Source organism: Panthera uncia (assembly GCF_023721935.1).
Source record: "Panthera uncia isolate 11264 chromosome A1 unlocalized genomic scaffold, Puncia_PCG_1.0 HiC_scaffold_16, whole genome shotgun sequence".
NCBI classification, from domain to species: domain Eukaryota; kingdom Metazoa; phylum Chordata; class Mammalia; order Carnivora; family Felidae; genus Panthera; species Panthera uncia.
Window position 1 is genome coordinate 56,230,895 of NW_026057576.1, and position 20,324 is coordinate 56,251,218.

Genomic DNA, 20,324 nt, shown 5'->3' on the forward strand with positions numbered 1-20,324 from the left:
GTTTTAAATGGATTAATACAGAACATTGCCAGGCCCATAGAAAAGGCTCACAAATCTCCATACATGGATAAAATGATAAGAATTTCAAAAGGGAGAAGTGTATTCAATAAAGTTGAATGAAGTGTATTCAATAAATTTTTCAAAATTTTTTTTCCAAAGGAAATAGCTCTTTAGTTTTCATCAACCCTCAAACTTGAACCACACTTCTCTATTCCTTCTTGTAAAAGAAACACAAGGAAGCCACATAATTGGCAGTCATAATTAATGATGAGTGAGCATGTTTGGATAGAATTTTCAATATATAAGATAGTAAGTAACAACATTAACATAAATCTTTTCCTATGTGTTTCCGTAGGAGTTTTCTCATCCCTCTTGTAATTAGCAGGGTACTGTGATTGTCTATTTAGTTTTCTGTTTCCCTGAATATTGTACCATTAAATCTTCTGGCTTCAAGTTAATGGACCTTCTAATCAGGCTAGATATATTATTGATCTGGTAAATATGTTGACATTTTGAAAGTAAAGAATGATCCATCTTTCCACTCCTGCTTATGGCAATTCATTCGTAGTATAAAATTCATCAATCAACTATCTCACAAAAATATAAAACCAGTAAACATTTATTGTATAAACACAATGGATGAGACTTTGAACAATTGCTATAAAAAAGAATTTTATATTCAATCATTGCCAAGAATGTATATTCCTGTGGGGAAGATAAAATCAAACCCTTGCATACTAAATAACTATAAACAGTTCAGAGCTTGAAAATAATGAGACATTGCAAATGAACAATTTATAAAGAAATGATGGAAGAACAGAAAGGGCAAATGAAACATGTCCCATTTTGAAGTGTGTTTAAGATAATGTTAATAGAGCAAATGGGTCTTAATTTGTCCTTAAAGGTAGGGTTGAATCTGTTCGGACAGTGAAAAGAAAGGAAGATGGTTCAGATGAGAAACTAACACAAAGATGATTGTTAGTCATATATTTTTAGAGAAATGTTTTGCCAAAAATTATCTTATCTCATTAAAAAAAGTCTCCACATACACTTTGAAATTAGCTCTGCAGCTTACTGTGTCATCAAAGTAAGGACATTTTATAATGCCTTACGTTAGTCTACAATTATTGTTAAATTAAAAGCAAGTAACTGTTTGGAAATAAAGAAAAAGAAATGGGCATTTGTTTGTATGCCAAGTTAAAATAAAAATAAAAATTTCAATATACTGATTTTGTAAACCTGATCACAGCCATATCTCCACTTCACAAGATCCTGAGAAAATCTAACTTTTGCTACCTCCTTATTTTACAGATTTTCATAGTGATAATAAGAATGGGGTATTCTTGATGCATAGATAAGTAAGAGGAGTTGCTGCTGATGATATTTTTTTAACTTCCTGAAAACTAGCATTAGAAAAATATTTCTATTGTAATTTAAACCTAATGGAACATAAATTCATTTACTATTCTCAAAGCCTCATCCTTTGGGTTGTTGAAGAAAAAGCTGGTGATTACCACTGAACATACTTGTATGTTTTAATTGCTATTTATCTCAAAATTTCAACTGTGTATAGAAACAAAAGAAAGTAATTAAAATATCAGCAGAGGTTGGCAGAGCAGAGCAGATAGCTATTGTCAGCAATAAACCATCAAACACAGTAATAGGGAAATACTCCATGGTCCAGTAATCATGTGAGAGGAAGGAAGGAATACTAACTTTCTTCGTAAACTAAAATTGAGGAAAAATTTCAATACTGATTTAAATTTGTCTGGTATGCAACTTGCAAACTCGTGTGTGTGTGTGTATGCATGTGCATACATACACCTACACACGTATTTTAATTATGATGACTCCTTAATAGTTTTAGGCAGCTCATTTGAGATATTAACTTCTTTTAATAGGAAATTTGTACAGATCATGGAAAAAACTGATAAAACTCTCCATGTTCTGTCCAAACTCAAAAAAAGCTGAGTGTGTGTGGTGTAGCAAATAGCAATAATTGAAAGTTTAAGTCCAAGGTAAGAGTATCTCTTGATTCTCTCACATTGAATTCATATTTATTAATTAACCAATATTGCAAGAGCTAAGGTTTCAGAGTGCTTTGGGGAACTAAAACCACATTGATAATTTCACGTATTCCTTGTAGATCTCTTCCTCACATAAATATACCACTTACAGACTGGCAACTCTGAGTGATTTATGGGAATTTATACTAAGGAGGTTTAAGGTGATAATGGCAGAGTTTCCTGGAAAACACTGTGGCTCCAAACTGAGTTGACTTTTCTTAAGGAAAGTAACATTGTGGCTACTTTCCCTTGAGCCACAAAGTTTAAGGTTGGTGAGCAGAAAGTGAAACCCAAGTATCTTTCGTAGTTTCAGGTTGGTAGGCAGTGGGTGCTAAGTATTCAAATATCTGTGATGATAACAAAATACAACTCAAATGTGTTATAGAAATGATACTATAGGATGTAATGCCAATCTGTTATAACAATGAAACCATATGTTTTGGGCTTATCCACTTTTGTGGCTTTTAGAGCACTTGCCATAATTTCTATTGAGAATTTTCAGAGCATGTTAAAAAACTATTATAGTTTAAACTTTAAGGAGTTAATCAATGTGTCAGAAGTAGAAAAAATTATTGAAGCAGATATGCCCCATGCTTCTCCCTTCTGCCTTCCTGTTATCTGTTGCAGTTGGGTAGTATTTTCAATTACTACTTGAATGGAATGGGGTCCTGGGGGATGACAGGAAAAATTAAACTGTTTATTGAAACCACATACCATGAAGAGGTCAAAGAAAAAGAATCATTACTTAAATTGAATGAATAAGGCAGATATGTAAATTCAGATCCTATCTGAAACATGGTGGCACTGGGATTTAGAAATCCTTTATTATAGCATCACAATATTTATTAGTTTACTCCAGAAACAATTTAAATCCTTTTACAAGAATGCATGTAGAACCATCAATAAATAAAACTAGGGAAAAAAATGAGTGAGAACACTAACGTCATAGACTCTGGGTCTAAAGTTCTTTCTTGTCTAGCAAGAAAGTGGGACGTGGGATTAAAATGCGAGATAGATGGCAAATGTCCGGGAAAAGATAAGAGCCCCGAATAAGGGTCCTTGCCCATTTTTATTAGGATCAGAAAGCTTACAAACATGGTGATGGGAGTACACAAAGAGACAATGAAACTGTGAACATTAACTTGGGGATGTGAGGGAAAGGGGGTCTTGAAGATATTTGGGGTTAGGGGTTTGGGTTAATACAAAGCAAAATCCTGGCGCTGGGCAGTCGGGTGGAAGGCTGTTTACAGCGGGCATGAGGCACCACCTCTGTTTATCTTAGCTAGCCTAGGGGATGAAACAGGTAAGATATGTGACCTCAGAGTTAACAAGGCAAATTTCTTTTGTGAATCATCTCCGCTCTGGGCAACTTTACCCTGCAGTGCAGAGCAGTGGTCTGTGGCCCAATTTACCTGTTTACCTAACTTGGTCCTTCCTTCCTGTGAAAGCAGCTTTCTGCTATAGTACTAAATTGGGGATGGCGGGAGGCGCTTCTGCCCTGAATACCTAGTCTTGTTTATTTCATATACCTATGTTCTATATTAGGGCCTTTCCCCTCCCTATTCTGGTGCCTTTGCACCTCCCTACTTTATTCTGGGGGCCCCAGCTCCCCTTCTGTATCCTTATTCAGCTAATCTTGTTTACCCAAACTTGATGTGAGCATCCTATGGCTATGTACTTCTTTATGCCTTGTTAACCCATTGGTGTAAGCCCCAGGGGATTCCTAAGCTTATTCCCCACATGGGAAGACTGAAGAAAAACAAGAGAAAGACAGGTAAAATAAAACCAGAAAGGTTCTAACAATCAAAATACACATTGTAACAAAAGTGAGCCATATTTTTGGCTCCAATTGTCATTTACATGTGACATGATTATAGTGAGATATCACAAATGAATTTCAGATTGGAGGCACAATTTTGAATGGTGCTGATAATAGATTCATTCATTTATGTATTCATTAATTCATTCATTAAACAAAGGCATGCTGAGAAACAAGGTATTTCATCTGTCTAAAGAATAAATGATATATAATATAATGTAACATAATATAATATTGGGAAGAATAGGCAGGAAATTATTCTTAGCTTCTAATTAGTAGCTGAACCCATAGAACCCTTCCTTATAACTTTCAGTAACAAGGACCATGGCAATGTAGGTATGATTCAATGAAAGCATATTGCTGATATATCACTCCAGTGACCTGGTTAATTCCAGGCTTTAAATTTCCTGTAAAAATTGGTACCAGGATTTTGGACCTCAGAGAGCAGTAACATTGAATGCTAAAAATGGAGGGGTGCAATAGGATGACTGAGGGTCTAAGTAGTAACACAGAAATGTTTCAATTTTTAGATTCTGTGATCATCACCACTGTTAAAGCAAATGAAAGGTTTTTATTTACTGTTATCTGTTTTCTTTATTGACTTATTTACTTTTAAATGCTATGTTTCTTTCCATTACAATATGTTTAATTTGTATTTTTATTTGTGTTATGTTTATAAAATTTATATTTTATATGTATTTTTATTTTATGTAAGTGATACTCCAATTAATTTTTTTTACATTTTCACTAACACTATGTTAGTGTATTCTATATTTTTCCTCTACTGACTGAGAATAAAAATTAAAATCTTGTTAAAGGATTTCTTTAAATATATTTCTTTAAATATATTTACCTTAAGAAAGAAACACTATATGTTTCTTATTTTTCTCATTTTACCTTGAGTTAGTGGACACTCATGGATTGGCTCTGTTCTGTGATTGATTGCTTATAAAACATCAGATTTTGGAATTAATGACTCCATACCATTCAGTTAATCTTCCTTAAATATATTTATGTGAGGTAAGCTTTAATAATCATTGACCAATGATAAGTCTAAGATTTAATGGTACTTGAGGAGCAACTAGAGGCCAGCTAATTACATTGCTAGAAAAGTAAGTTCATATTAAAAATAAATAAATAAATATAAGAGTCAATATTAGCATCGTCTTTGAAATTTGAGAAGCTTACCAAGAACATAGGACTGAACAAGGGGCCTACACCACAAAGATAGATTGTGTTAATACCATGAATGAAGGTGCATTGTGGTAACACCTAAACAAAACTGAGACCATACTTATAAAGTGATTTGGATCCATTCTAGGACATACAAAAAAATAAATAAGTAAATAAAAATCAAAGCCCCAAATGGATACAACATAGTATATGGCTACAATGAGCAAATACCTTGCAATATTTTTAAAGCAGATGTAAACAAACTCCCCCAATTCATTTAAAAAAAAATCTCAAATAATGACAACTCAATAAAGCACCAAGAAAACAGTCAGCCTTGGCCAATGTACCTTCATGGTATGTAAATTAAAAAATAAGTAAATTTTAAAAATGTATGGTTATGTAACTGAATAATTAACTCTATGATTTAAAAGCTGGAGAAATCTTAAAATGGTTTATCTAAGAATATTTATGATGAGCGTATTTCTTTTTGATCTGGAATTAGTCTGACATTGGAATGCTAGGTAAATGCCCCTCTTGCAAATATCTCAACTGCCAAATCTTAAGAGCGCTGGTGTTTATTTTAAGTTTTTCCTCCAGGCTTAAAGTAAGTCTGCAAAACATATGTTATCCAAGCATATTGTGTTATTTGACCCAGACATCTTTTTCCTCAGCAATTTAATTAGCCATGAGGAAAACTGCAAGCACTCAATTTAAGTCTTTGTAAAATAAAGCCAACCATGAATTGAAACAGAAAATCAATCAGTCCATTACAACACAACTCCAAAAAAGGTAATAAATGGAAATTATGGTTTTGCAGCCCTAGCCACCGTGACCAAAGGCCAGCTGTTTGTGAATCATATTTTATATTTTGAAGTCTGTCTAGGTATCTATTTATAGAACAGGTTCTCCATTGAGAGAACTATTTAACTCTTTAAACTTTGATCAATAATTAATATTCTAAAATGATGACACCTAACTTCTACTAAAGGCCATTTGAAAATATACATTATGATTCTTAAAGGATCCTTTAAGGTGGTTTTACTTTTATGAGGATATCATCCCTGATTCATCCAGTTTTACAAATTATTTAATCATTGTTATATTTATAAAAGTAAAAATCTGACAGAAAATATCTAATAACAGGAGATATTTAATTTTAATGCAACCCATAAAATATCTGAAATAATTTTCAAAAATATTTGACCATTTAAAAATATGACACTGGAAAAAAAATCAACTGAACTCTCTATTGTAATTTACAAATGCAGAGAAAAAAAATTATATCCTGGGTGGATAGGTTCTGGTTGTGTGATTCTAGAGTCAACTACAAAGAACCATGGGAATTCTAGATGTAAATAGGCTTAGTTGGGCTAATATTATGTATGCTTCTTAACATTTTGTGACAACATCTTGACAGGTCAAATACCGATTAAATGAGTGGAAATTTACCAATTTTGTCTACAATATTTTAGGATTTCTTGGAGTCCAGGTACACAGAGCAAGTAAAAGAACATCACAATTTTTAGATGACCCCACATTGGTGGTAGAGCTCAAAAGGTCCTAATAGAAGAATCAGGCAATTTCTGGAAATTTCTGGCTACTCATTAGAATCACTTGGCAGTTTTTAACAACTATTATGTTCTGGCTGCACCTGAAACCAATTAATACAGAACATTTGGGAGTAGGGCCAGGGCAAAGGTAGTTTTGAAATCTCCCTGGGTAATTCTAATTTTCAATTCAGGTTAAAAAAAGCCAAACCATAAGAGACTCTTAAAAACTGGGAATAAACTGAGGGTTGATGGGGGTGGGAGGGAAGGGAGGGTGGATGATGGGCATTGAGGAGGGCACCTGTTGGGAAGAACACTGGGTGTTGTATGAAAACCAATTTGACAATAAACTTCATATTTTAAAAAAAAGGAAAAAAGAACTAACACTGGATTATAACTTTCTGCTTTAACCTCTGAACTTTTGATCAGACTCAGAACTGACAATATTAGAAGAAAGATTCTAACAACCGATATTTTAAATCAAGGCATCCTTTAAAGCCTGTGCATCCTTAAAGCCCCCAAGGGAAAGAGCAAAGATAGAAAGAGCCAAGATATATGGCTATAGGGATGAGATGTCTTCCCTCCAGAAAGGCCCAACACAGCTGGCTGCCAGGTTCAAAGCAGCAAAGAAGCAGAAGGCAATTTGAGCAAGAGGAAAAGCTTACAGTTGAGTCTTGATCACATTTTCCTATTGTCGTACATTCAGAGATTCTTCACAATCCTATTACTCTTTTACAACTTGGCAGAGCCAAGATAAAATTACATCTAAAATCTTATAGCTCCCCTGAACTTCTCCAAATTCCTGTCTAACCAACACCAGGCAAGGCTGGAAAGTAGCCTGAATTGTTACTTCTCAAGAATTAACCAGAGTGCCAGTGAAAAGGAGCATGGTTTTACTAAAATAAAAGATATACGTATAGTTTAGTGAGAACAACAAAGAGAAAAAAGTATCTAAAATAGACATATATTTTAAGAGGGAATAATAGGCCTTATAGGACTTTGAATACTGAGATAAAGCCTTGTGTCTTAGCCCAAAATCTCTTCCAAATCACCTTTAATGCTTTTCTAAGGTCAAGATTCAGATGCTTTGGCAAACCATTTTTTTTGAGATGCTTTTTAATCAAACTGACACTATTAAATATTATTAATATTGTTTAACAATAATAAATAATGTTTAAATAATAAAAATTATTAATTTTTTAATTCCCATTTTTCCTACTCTAGAAAAGAATGAACACATAACTTAGAATATACTTAATTTAATGTAGAACATACTTAATTTAATGTAAAACATACTTAATTTAATGTAAGGCAAAGAATCTCATTTTGTCCTCCTTAAATATGTAAAATACAGTTAAATGGTTTCTGTGTCCAACATGTCAAGGAGCAGGGCTACTTAAGGTATAAGAAAGGAGAGTAAAACAGCCATTATTGGAGATCTGCTCTAGCAAAATAAAGCATCATCTTACACGAAAATGACTGGGATAAAAGGAATAAAAAATTCAGTGTTAATGTTAATGAAGGGTCAGTAGTGCTACATACAGACCCATTAGGTAGTACTAGCTAGAAGAAGATCCACATTAGGTAAATAATTTTATACAATTAATAACTGTATTATTTATAAGCCTACTTTTAAAATTGGGTCAATATAGACTATTGGTAAATGTAATGGGTTTTGGTGTTAGGAAGTTCACCCTGCACCCTTCACCTCTCCACGAAAGTGCTGTGGCCTTGAGATCTTCAATTATGAAATGGAGATAGAAGTTTAATTACTTTATAGTAATTTTGTGAATTTTACATAGGCAATAATTGAAGCTCTTATCACAATGTTTGGCTTATAGCAAAACTCAATAAATATTATCTCCTCTTAGTGTTCATATTTTACTACCATTATTTAAGTCTATACTGTTAAACTCTGCTGCTAATACCCAGTCTAAACCAGCAAACTCTATTTGACCAAACTACCTTAGATCTTTTTAAAAAATTTTTTTAAGTTTATTCATTTATTTATTTAGAGAGAGAGCACTCAAGCAGGGGAGGGACACAGAGAGAGGGAGAGAGAGAATCCCAAGCAGCCTTCTCATTCACAGCGAGTAGCCCGATGTGGGGTTTGTACCTAGGAACCATGAAATTATGGCCTGAGCCGAGATTAAGAGCTGGATGCTTAACTGACTGTGCTATCCAGGCTCAGTCTACTACTTTTAAACTGCTTTAAAAGTCTACTGGGACATCCGGTTGGCCCAGTCATTAGAGTGTGCAAGTCTTGATTTCCAAGTTTTAGGTTTGAACCCCACATCGGGTGGTAGATATTACGTTAAAAGAATAGAATCTGAAAAAAAGAAAAAAAGAAAAGAAAAGAAAGTCTACTATAAGTCTCCTCTTCACTCTCTCCAAAAACATAGCCATTTTTTCCCTTTTGCTTTAAAGAGAGAATGTTTATTTTTTTAAGTTTATTTATTTTGAGAGAGAGAGAAAGACTGGGGGAGGGGGGAGAGAGAGAAAATGAGAGAATCCCCAGCAGGTAGGCTCCACACCAGCAGCCCAGAGTCTGACTCAGGGCTCGAACTCACAAACCATGAGATTATGACCTGAGCTGAAACCAAGAGTCAGACACTAGGTGCCCCTAGAAAGTTTATTTTTATTTTTTATTTATTTTGAAAGAGCATGAGCAGTGGAGCAGCAGAGAGAGAAAGGGACAGAGAGAAAAAGAGAGAGAGAGAGAGACAGAGAGAGACAGAGAGAGAGAGAGAATCCTAACCAGACTCTGCACGGTGAACGCAGAGCTTAATGCCAGGCTACAACTCAGGAACCGTGAGATCATGACCTGAACTGAAATCAAGAGTTAGAAGCTTAACCAACAGAGCCAACCAGGTGCCTTGAATGTTTATTTTAATTTTTTTGAAGATTTTTTTTAATGTTTATTTTTTAGAGAGAGAGACTGTGTGTGCACAAGTGGGGTGGGGCACAGAGAGAGAGAGAGAGAGAGGGAGAATCTGAAGAAGGTTCCAGGCTCTGAGCTGTCAGCACAGAGCCTGACATGGAGTTTGAACCCATTAACCCTGAGATCATGACCTGAGCCGAAGTTGGACACTTAACTAACTGAACCACCTGCCCCTTGAATGTTTATTTTTAAATTGAAATTTTATTTCTCTCACTTGTCTGCTTAAAATCTACGTATCCTACTTTTCTAATGTTGAAGTCCCAAATGTGATAGCACACTAAATAACTTAGATATACAGTCTGTGCTTTGTCATCATCAAAACCTCCCCCAAAGTCCTGTCAGTATGTTTAGCCTTTGTTTATTGAATACCATGCTCTTTCTTCCACTGGACTTCTCACTAGTAATCCCCCCTCTATACTTGTAATACACCCTTTTATTCCATTTCTGCAAACCTAACTCTTTATCCTTCACATTTGATCTTCACTTAATCAAATAATCTTCCCTGAATACCCAACCTTACTTCCAGAATAGTATATGTACCTAAATTATCTATCCCTTTATGACTCTCTATATATCATCTTTAAGACTCATCAGACTTGTATTTACTTCTTCCATACATATCTTCCTTCTTAGCCATGTGGTTTACTTTGGCCAGTGGAATGAAGCAGATAAATACATGCTTGATTTTTAAATACATGGCTGGCTCATCCTCTTGAATGTGTGTCTGTTGCCATGGGAAATCTTGCTTTGATTAGCTACTAGTTCATAGATATGAGTGACATATGGAACAAATGTGAGCCCAACCCACAGCTTGGAACTAATCTCTGACAGCCCCAGACAACATCAGCTGAATCCCAGTTTACCAGTAGACAGGAAATTAAGAAATGGTTTTTTTTAATGTTTCAAGTTTTCATTTAGATTCTAGTTAGCTAATATATAATATAGTGTAATGTTAGTTTCAGAGTAGAATTCAGTGATTCATCACTTATGTAAAACACCCAATGCTTATTACAAGTGTCCTCCTTAATACCCATCACCCATTAAGCCCATCCCCTCATTCACCTCCTCTCCAGCAACCCTCAGTTTGTTCTCTGCAGTTGGTCTCTGATGGTTTGCCTCCCTTTCTCTCTCTTTCATTCCCCTATGTTTGTCTGTTGTGTTTCTTAAATTCCACATGAGTGAAATCATATGGTATTTGTCTCTCTGACTGACTTGTTTTGCTTAGAATAATGCACTCTAGTTCCATCCACATTGTTACAAATTGCAAGATTTCATTTTTTTTTTTAAGTTTATTTATTTATTTTGAGAGAGAGAGAGAGGGAGTAAGCACAGGCTGGGGAGGGGCAGAGAGAAGGAGAGACAGAATCCCAAGCAGGTTCTGTACTATCATCACAGAGTCTGACTCAAGGCTCAAACTCAGGAACTGTGGGATCATGAGCTGAGTTGAGATCAAGAGTCAGACATTTAACCAACTGCACCACCCAGACGCCCCAAGATTTCATTCTTTTGATAGTTGATTAATATTCCATTATATATTTATACCACCTCTTTTTTTAAATTTTTTTAAATGTTTATTTATTTTTGAGAGAGGGATTGAGAGAGAGAGAGACATAGAATCTGAGGCAGGATCCATGCTCTGAGCTGTCAGCACAGAGTCCCAACGCGGGGCTCTAACCCAAGAGCCATGAGATCATGACCTGAGCCGAAGTTGGATGCCTAACCCACTGAGCCACCCACGTGCCCTTATACCACCTCTTCTTTACCCATTCATCAGTCAAAGGCCATCTGCACTCTTTCAATAATTTGGCTATTGTTGATGATGCTGCTATAAATATCAGGGTGTGTGTGCCCCTTTGAATCAGTATTTTTGTATCCTTTGGGTAAATATCTATTAGTGCAATTGCTGAGTCATACAGTAGTTCTATTTTTAACTTTTTGAGGAACCTCCATACTGTTTTCCAGAATGGCTGCACCAGTTTGCATTCCCATCAACAGTGTGAGAGGGTTCCCCTTTCTCTGCATCTTTGCCAACATCTGTTGTTTCCTGTGTTGTTAATTTTAGCCATTCTGACAGGTGTGAGGTGATATCTCATTGTAGATTTGATTTGTATTTCCCTGATGGTGAGTGATGTTGAGCATCAACACCATGTTGAGCATGATCTGTTAGCCATCTTTATGTCTCCTTTGGAAAAATGTCTATTCATGTCTTCTGCCCAAAGAAATGAATATTTCTCATAGTATGTCAATGAGTTCTGATGTGGTTTGGTGTGCAAAATGTATGCTTGACATATGCATATACATATATCTACATACATATATATCTTAAGGCAAGATAACAAGGGTTTGGCAAATACAACTAAGTATTGGAAATACATTTAATTTGGTACGAATTTCTACTGAGGAAATCATATATTCTGAAAAGATTCATTTTGGAAAATGTATATGAACTTGAATTTATTCTGCTCTAATGTGCCCATTTCCCCAGCCTATCATAACTTAGAATTAAAAATAAAATGAACAAGAAAACAATGTTGGTGGTATAGCTACAAATTTCGTCCTATTAGAGCTGGTATGCTGTGTGAGTTTTCCTAAGTTTTGGTAAACCTAAAACTGTTTTGAGTTCTTTCATCCTTGTAGATTTATTCAATAAAAGATTTTATACAGCAAAGACCACGGATATAGCTTTCTACCTTTATTAAAATGAGACTGGTATTTATCCCAAGTTGGTTATCAAGCACCTATTCCCATATAAAGAATTCAAGTTTATTTTGGCTTGATAGTCACATAAAAGCCCAAGTCTTCAGGTTTAATAATTCATTTATTATGGCTTATCTTCCCCATACCATACCTAAATGGATTTGTTGTTTATTTGATGTTTACTTTTGAGGGTTTTTTTTTTTTTGAAGTAAAACATGTAAATTAAATTGTAGTAAACTTTGTCTTACTGTAATTAGCTCATTGATTTAGGCAGTCTTGTCGTTTACAGTATCTGTGTTTGGGGGGATTGTTAATACAAATTCTATTGCTCAATATTTCTACTTTTAAATTTTCTAATATTTAATCTAAATTAGCAGCATGACATCAACTGTATTATATTACTTCATGAATCACTGAACCAGATAAATCTAGGCATATCACAAGATGATACCACCATATCATCTTCACTAATATCACCAGTTCAGGAATTATTACATATTATTTGTTTAATGTGCTCAAGTAATTAATTCAATATTTGCTTCTAGTTAATTGCAGTAATTTATGGGCTGATCTTTGGTATTTAGAGATTTTTGTCAGAGTTAATTCTTGCAGGACATACACGTCTTCTGAAAATAAATTATCCTGTCCAACTCTTGAATGTTTGAAAAATAAATATAATTTTCTTTATTATAAATCTAAGAGATAATGCTGTATCATTTCTGTATGTTTTCATGTAGTCAGTCTGTATACAGTGAATAAAATGAGAATATGGTTCTTAAAATATAGAATGGAATGGGTAGTTTCTCAGGAGATTCATAGTAAAGTCCATAGCTATTTTTTTTTTATTTTTTTTTTAACGTTTATTTATTTTTGAGACAGAGAGAGACAGAGCATGACCGGGGGAGGGGCAGAGAGAGAGGGAGACACAGAATCGGAAGCAGGCTCCAGGCTCTGAGCCATCAGCCCAGAGCCCGATGCGGGGCTCGAACTCACGGACCGCGAGATCGTGACCCGAGCTGAAGTCGGACGCTTAACCAACTGAGCCACTCAGGCGCCCCCATAGCTATTTTTTTAATGGTTCTCAGTAAATATTTTAATTCTTCCTATTGTGCATATTAAGTTCACTTCAGGAAAAAATAAAAGTAATAAACCATTAAAAACGTTTTGAAAGAACCAAAGAGTTTCTTTTTCTCTACTTTGGTGATGTCTAGGAATGGTGAGGACAATTGCTATAATGACTTTTCTGATTATTTTGATGGAGGGACAATGATACCTGAATATTCCAACAAGTTCTTATTTGAGTGATGATACATTTGTTACTGTTAGTTAAGTTCAGGGAGATACATATTTTTAAATAGTATTGCATTATTCTTTATATTTGAGTAAAGGCAAACAACCTGATAATTTACATTTGACTGAAGTATTGATTATTGATGAACACTGATATACTATTCATAAAATATGCATCAATTCTCTGTTTATAAAATGTTATACTTTGAATTAATTAGGAACCATTGGTGTATTAAGCTATGTATGAGCAAAAAGCCATTGTGTGTAAACTTTTCTTTGAAAGATAAATGAGAAAGTTTCAAATTCTGCCATTTAGTCCTTAGTAGTAAAGATAAAGTTTCATCAACAAAAGTAAAGTAAAGGACCCCAAAACACATGAACAGATATTGGTTTCTCACAATCTCTTGCTGTGACACACTTCCTAAAACTACTGTTTAAATGTTTTGTCCTGAAAATAGTAAAAGACAATGCCTTCCACCCTAAGTATAAGTATTTTAGGAAAGGGTAGAGAAAAATCATGGGTTAGTAACTGCTAATAACCACCAATAATAATGAAATAAAGGATTCTTGCTGGATAAAGGATAAATAATTGTAAATGAAAGCATACTATATACTCTACAAATGTAACAGACTTGCAGATTGGGAAGCTTCTTATGTTCTACTTTGTTACAGATATTCTTCAGCTTGTGTTTCTGTTATTAATATCAAGGAATTGGCATAATCTGTGATTTAACTATTAATTTATCTGAAATTCTTTAATAGTTGTCTCATGAAGCAAAGAAAATTAAAGAATGCCAGGAAACAGCCTGGAGCCCTTGGAAAGAAATACAGCACTTCGGGAACTTTGATCATTATAAAACATGATTGTGGATTCACTAGATCAAATTAAAATGATGCCTTTGAATACAGGTTAACCCAGTCTCAAACGAACGGCATGCTCTTCATAAATATTTTTTTTAAGGAAGAAAAATAAGAAAATAGGTAGAAAATTAGGATATGTATAAAAAATAGTTTGAATAGCTTAAAATATATTTAATATATTTAGAAATTATTGGGATTAGTATTTAGGTTTCTAAATTATTTGAAATTTTTGATGCATTAAAAAATGCATATATATTAGACAATGTTGAGCAGCGTCAGCTGGTTAAAATGTGATTTCATGGAAACCCTGTACAATCACTTTTCTAAACAATATACACCTACCTCCAACCCCCAAAAGTTAGAGGAATGCTATCCTTGCATCAGAGAAAACCACTGGAAATTCACATATTTCTTAGCCTGCTTCCCATGGAAGCTTGTGTCTTGAGGGGAGAATAGTAATTTTTATAATACAGCAGCACTAACAGCGTTGCCATCAACTTTTTAGATGCAGCCCTCTCCAGTGAATTACAATTGATATGTATAACATTAAATCATTGCATAGAGTATATTAAATGTCTTTTACTAAACTAATCTTCACTAAAATGACAACCGACAAAAATATAATGCTAGGGAATAACACATGAAAAACAAATTTATTTATGTAATTTCCAACAACAAGAAAATGACAGGAAATTGTCCTTTTCCTATTCCTACTACAACCTCTTTGTCAACCATATTCCAAAGTCAGCTATTTACATATAAAGCTCAGTCTTCTTGTTCAATTTTATTTATTTATTTATTCATTCATTCATTCATTCATTCATTCATTAAATGCAAGTATTTTTTTCTTTGTTTCAAGTTTTTATGTAAATTCTCTTTAGCTAACATGTAGTGTAGTATTGGTTTCAGAAGTAGAATTTAGTGATTCATCATTTACATATAACATCCAGTGTTCATCACAAGTGCCCTCCTTAATATCCATCACCCATTTAGCACATCTTCCAACCCACCCCATCTCTAGCAACCCTTGGTTTGTTCACTATAGTTTAGAGTTTGTTTTCTGGTTTGCCTCTCTCTCTTTTTCTTTCTTTCTTTTTTTTTTTCTTTTATAGGTTATGCTTTCATTCTTCTGTTAGTTACAGTCCAGTTTTCCCAACACCGTTTGTTGAAGAGACTTTTTCCATTGGACATTCTTTCCTGCTTTGTTGAAGATTAGTTGACCACACAGTTGTGGACCCATTTTTGGGTTTTTATTCTATTCCATTAATCAGTGTTGGCTTTTCTTTTTTTTTTTTTTTTAAATTTTTTTTTAACATTTATTTATTTTTGAGGCAGAGAGAGACAAAGCATGAACGGGGGAGGGTCAGAGAGAGAGGGAGACACAGAATCAGAAGCAGGCTCCAGGCTCTGGGCCATCAGCCCAGAGCCTGATGCGGGGCTCGAACTCACGGACCGCAAGATCGTGACCTGAGCCGAAGTCGGACTCTCAACCGACTGAGCCACCCAGGCGCCCCCAGTGTTGGCTTTTCTGCCAGTACTATACTGTCTTGATGCTTACACCTTTGTAACGTAGCTTGAAGTCCAGAATTGCAATGCTTCTAGCTTTGCTTTGCTTTTCCAAGATTGCTTTGGGTATTCAGGGTCTTTTCTGCTTCTATACAAATTTTAGGATTGTTTTAGCTCTGTGAAAAATGCTGGTGGTATTTTGATAGGGATTGCATTAAATGTGTAGATTGCTTTGTGTAGTATTAACATTTTAATAATCTCTGTTCGTTGCATCCATGAACAGGGAATGGTTTTCCCATTCCATTCCAAACAAATTTAGATTTGTTTCTTGTGTACTTGACAAAAACTACAGTGTCTGAACCTTGAGATATAATTATTTTTCACTGATCACTAAGTGAGGGAAGGTATCTCTAAGTGATGGTTCAGGGTTGAAGGGAAATTCCTCTACTCCTTGTTACCTCCAGTTTGTCTCTGAGTTATTTTTTCTGTTACATAATAACTTGGTTTAAAAAGGTAAATAACTTTCTGCAGGCAATTATAAGATCTCAAGCTTTTGAACTTGACATCAGATGTGTTTTCTTTCTGAATTAATGGGTCTTCAGATAGTCATATAAAAGAGAGGTAGAGGAAATATGTCTTTCTTCAAAGGATGTGTGTATTCTCTTCCAAAACTGATTTTACATCAGATTAAGATTTTAATAATTTTAAGGCATTTTTAAGTAGTAATTGAGGATTATTTAACTAAGTTAATTGGGTCATTTAAGTTGACCTACACACACTTTTGAATTTATTGTGTGAATTTTCTTTGGTTAGAACTCCAACAAAATGTTTGCCAAAAGTGATTTTCAAAAGCATTCTAGATCAAAGTATAATTTCTAACATCTCAGTGGCATTTGAGCCAACTCTATCCATCCTTCCAGCAGAAGAGTTTATCATTTCAGAATAACTTATCTGATGGCAAGCATGATGGTGATCCCTACAAATTGGCAAATCTGTGTGTTTATTTCCTCTGAACCCTGAAATGAAGGCAGACCCAGTGGGAAGAGAATTTCTTGATTATGGTCTGTTTGCCTTGCAATTCAGAAATTTGGGGTTTTATTGTGGCCTTTATCATCCATTCCTTAGTTGACTATGGATAATGTGTGTGTGTGTGTGTGTGCGTGTGTGCGTGTGTGTGAGTGTGTGTATATGATATATGCAAAATTTATAAGTCAAGTCTTAAACGAAGAAATATTCATGTCTCCAAAAATGTGTGTTTTTTTCTCTGGACGTTGGCAGACTATATTCTGGACTGGTAAATCTTACAATTTGACTTGACAGAGTAATCACAAGCAGCAGAGATGGGACAGCATTACTGATAAGTAGCTGCCTTCTCAGAATTGTTGCCTAATCTGTTTGTAATTCGCTGTATTGTAAACCTTGCTCTTATAGACAACTGTTAGAAACAAAATTACATCAATCATTATAAAACTGTCCAGTTTCTCTTGTCAGAAAAACAAACAAAACCCAACAAAACCCTGTGTCCCTGGGGCAACAATTCGATGAACAAGTTTATATCCTTATCAAGATTTAAAACAGATTGATCTTAAATCTACCTTATATGCTGAGACACAGATGTTTTAAATCTTCACTAGCACTAGTATTTACATAGGTCTTATTTTTTAAATGGCAGTGATTTTACTTATTATAAAAAACCTGAGGTAATTGAGGGTTGAGGAAAAGATTTCCCTACCAGCTCAGCATGAATGCATCTCATTGCATTTCATTTTTACATAATATTTTAGATCTTGAGACACAGAGTTAACATTCTACACAAAATTTGATTTTAAAAATTAGTTATGTCAATTCCCAGGAATATTCTTCCCTGAAAATATAAAGGTCTGCTAATCTTTTACTCAGTCCCTCTCTTGTCATATCCTCTTGTAACTAGTGTATGACAAATATTTTTTTCCTCATGTGCTAAATCATCACTTCAGGGATAGCTAAAATTTTAGAGTTCTGTAATTTGAAAAAAAAATATTAAGAAATTATTAATAAAATTAATATTTGAAGAAAAGTAAAAGCAAGAGTTAACATTTAGAGAGTGTATTGAGTTTTCTTTGTATCAAATAATGACTAATGCTGTTCTGGGGCTCCTATACCACAACTCATTTTCTTTTTTTACTCATCACTTCCTGGGATAAGGTCAGTGGTCATCTTCATTTGAATGACTTCCCCAGATCTTGAGGTTGAGTGATGAAGGAAGGAATGAATGGTCATGTGGCAGCAGCCCAGATGCACCCTCACATATACTCAGAATGTGTAAGTGTGTAAAGCCAACAATTTTTACATTTTAAATCTGAGGTAAATACTATTCGGGAAAACTAAAGTTATAAGCATCATTTCAAACAAATTATTCTATTTTGGAAGATAATAGCTTCCCTCTCCTTTTTGTGAAAAATGGTGGAAAAGTCCAATTTTCACTTGAACAGTTTTCATGTCTTACTGAATTGTGACTTTAATCAAAGATAAATAAACACTATTTCTTCCTTCCTCTCTCTCTCTTTTTTTAATTTTCTTTTGTCAAAGCCTGTTTTCAGTCTAGAAGTAAGGGTCATACAACTTCTTAAATTAAAATAACTCTGAAGTTTTGCAATTGCATATTGCACATGCTTTCTATTAGAAGGAAATTTCATGCAGAAGCTTTAAAACTAAGAGTTAGAGAGTTATAATATTGCATAAAACTGTATAAAATCAAGATAATTGGATTTTAATCCAAAATTCATTTAGTGCTTCTAGGTAAATTAAACTCCTTAGCAAATTGAATTTTTAATGGACTTTAGTTTAAAAATGACTATATATTTTATTCCTATTGCAATAGCTCAGTTAATAGAGAGCAAAATTGGTAATAAGCATGGCATTTAATTCATGCACATAGTTGGATTTCGCACAAGTGCTAAAATGGGTAAAGCTCTTTAAAAGATCATGTGTTTGCTTTGTAGGCCTAGCAAATTGTTATCTAAACTTGTATTGGGAGAAAGATGAAAAGGTTTTTATACCTAAGTTGTTACAATTTAAATAACTAATGTCTTATTTATAAATAAGTTCTTTTAAAACTTGCAAAAAAGGGGGGCGCCTGGGTGGCTCAGTTGGTTAAGCGTCAGACTTCAGCTCAGGTCACAATCTCGCGGTCTGCAGTTCGAGCCCCACGTCGGGCTCTGGGCTGATGGCTCAGAGCCTGGAGCTTGCTTCCGATTCTGTGTCTCCCTCTCTCTCTGCCCCTCCCCCGTTCATGCTGTGCCTCTCTCTGTCTCAAAAATAAATAAACGTTAAAAAAAAAATTTAAAAAAAAAACTTGCAAAAAAAGATAATAATGCAAATTACATTCTAGTTTACAATTCTTCTACTTAAACAAGTAAACATTCTGGATCTCCTTCTATATAAATTTATGTCTTTATATTTACATACATTATATATAATATATACACACATGTATATGTTCATGTATTTGATTTCTAATATTTCTTTGATATATTTTAGTATTAACTTTTTCACATTTAGTTTTAATAGTAATATGGATATATTTTCTGAAAATCTAATTCAGTTTTTGGGAAAATGTGGGACACCTGGGTGGCTCAGTCAGTTAATTGTCCAACTTTGGCTCAGGTCATGATCTCATGGTTTGTGAGTTTGAGCCCTGCATCAGGCTCTGTGCTGACAGCTCAGGGCCTGAAGCCTACTTCAGATTCTGTGTCTCCCTCTCTCTCTGCCCCTCCCCAAATTGCATTCTGTCTCTCTCTCAAAAGTACATAAAATTTTTTTTTTAATTTTAAATAAAGAAATTTGGGAAAATTCAGTACCAAGATAATTCATGCTAACTGATGTGAAGACTCTTGAAAAGACAAAATGTGTACTTTTCCAATGTACAATAAAAAGTTGCACAATTAACACCAGTAGGTAGGTATATATTAATAATATGTTTGCATATGTGAATATGAATATAATTAGGTAACTAGATATTAAATTTTGGACCATAAAAGAATTTTAGAAACAAAATAATATCAATTGACAAAAAACCATTTAATTTATCTTGTTAGAAAAAAATCATCTATTTTCTTTCTTTAATCTCATTATTCAATAATGATATAACTTATAATAAAATATGATTATAACAGAAATTGTTTTTTACCATAATGTAAAATTTTTTTTAAATCAAGTCACCTAACTTTCTGAAGTATAATTTTCAGCAAGTGAGAAAGATTTAAAAACACATCTTTGAAACACTATACTAAAAAATACTTAAGAGGCTGTTTTAAAATTTTGATGTATATAATCATATCACTCTCACTATGATATTATTAATAGCATTATAACCATAGAAATACAGGTTACTGTCAATAATAAATAAAATAGGCATTTAAAATTTAGTTTTATCAGGGCACCTG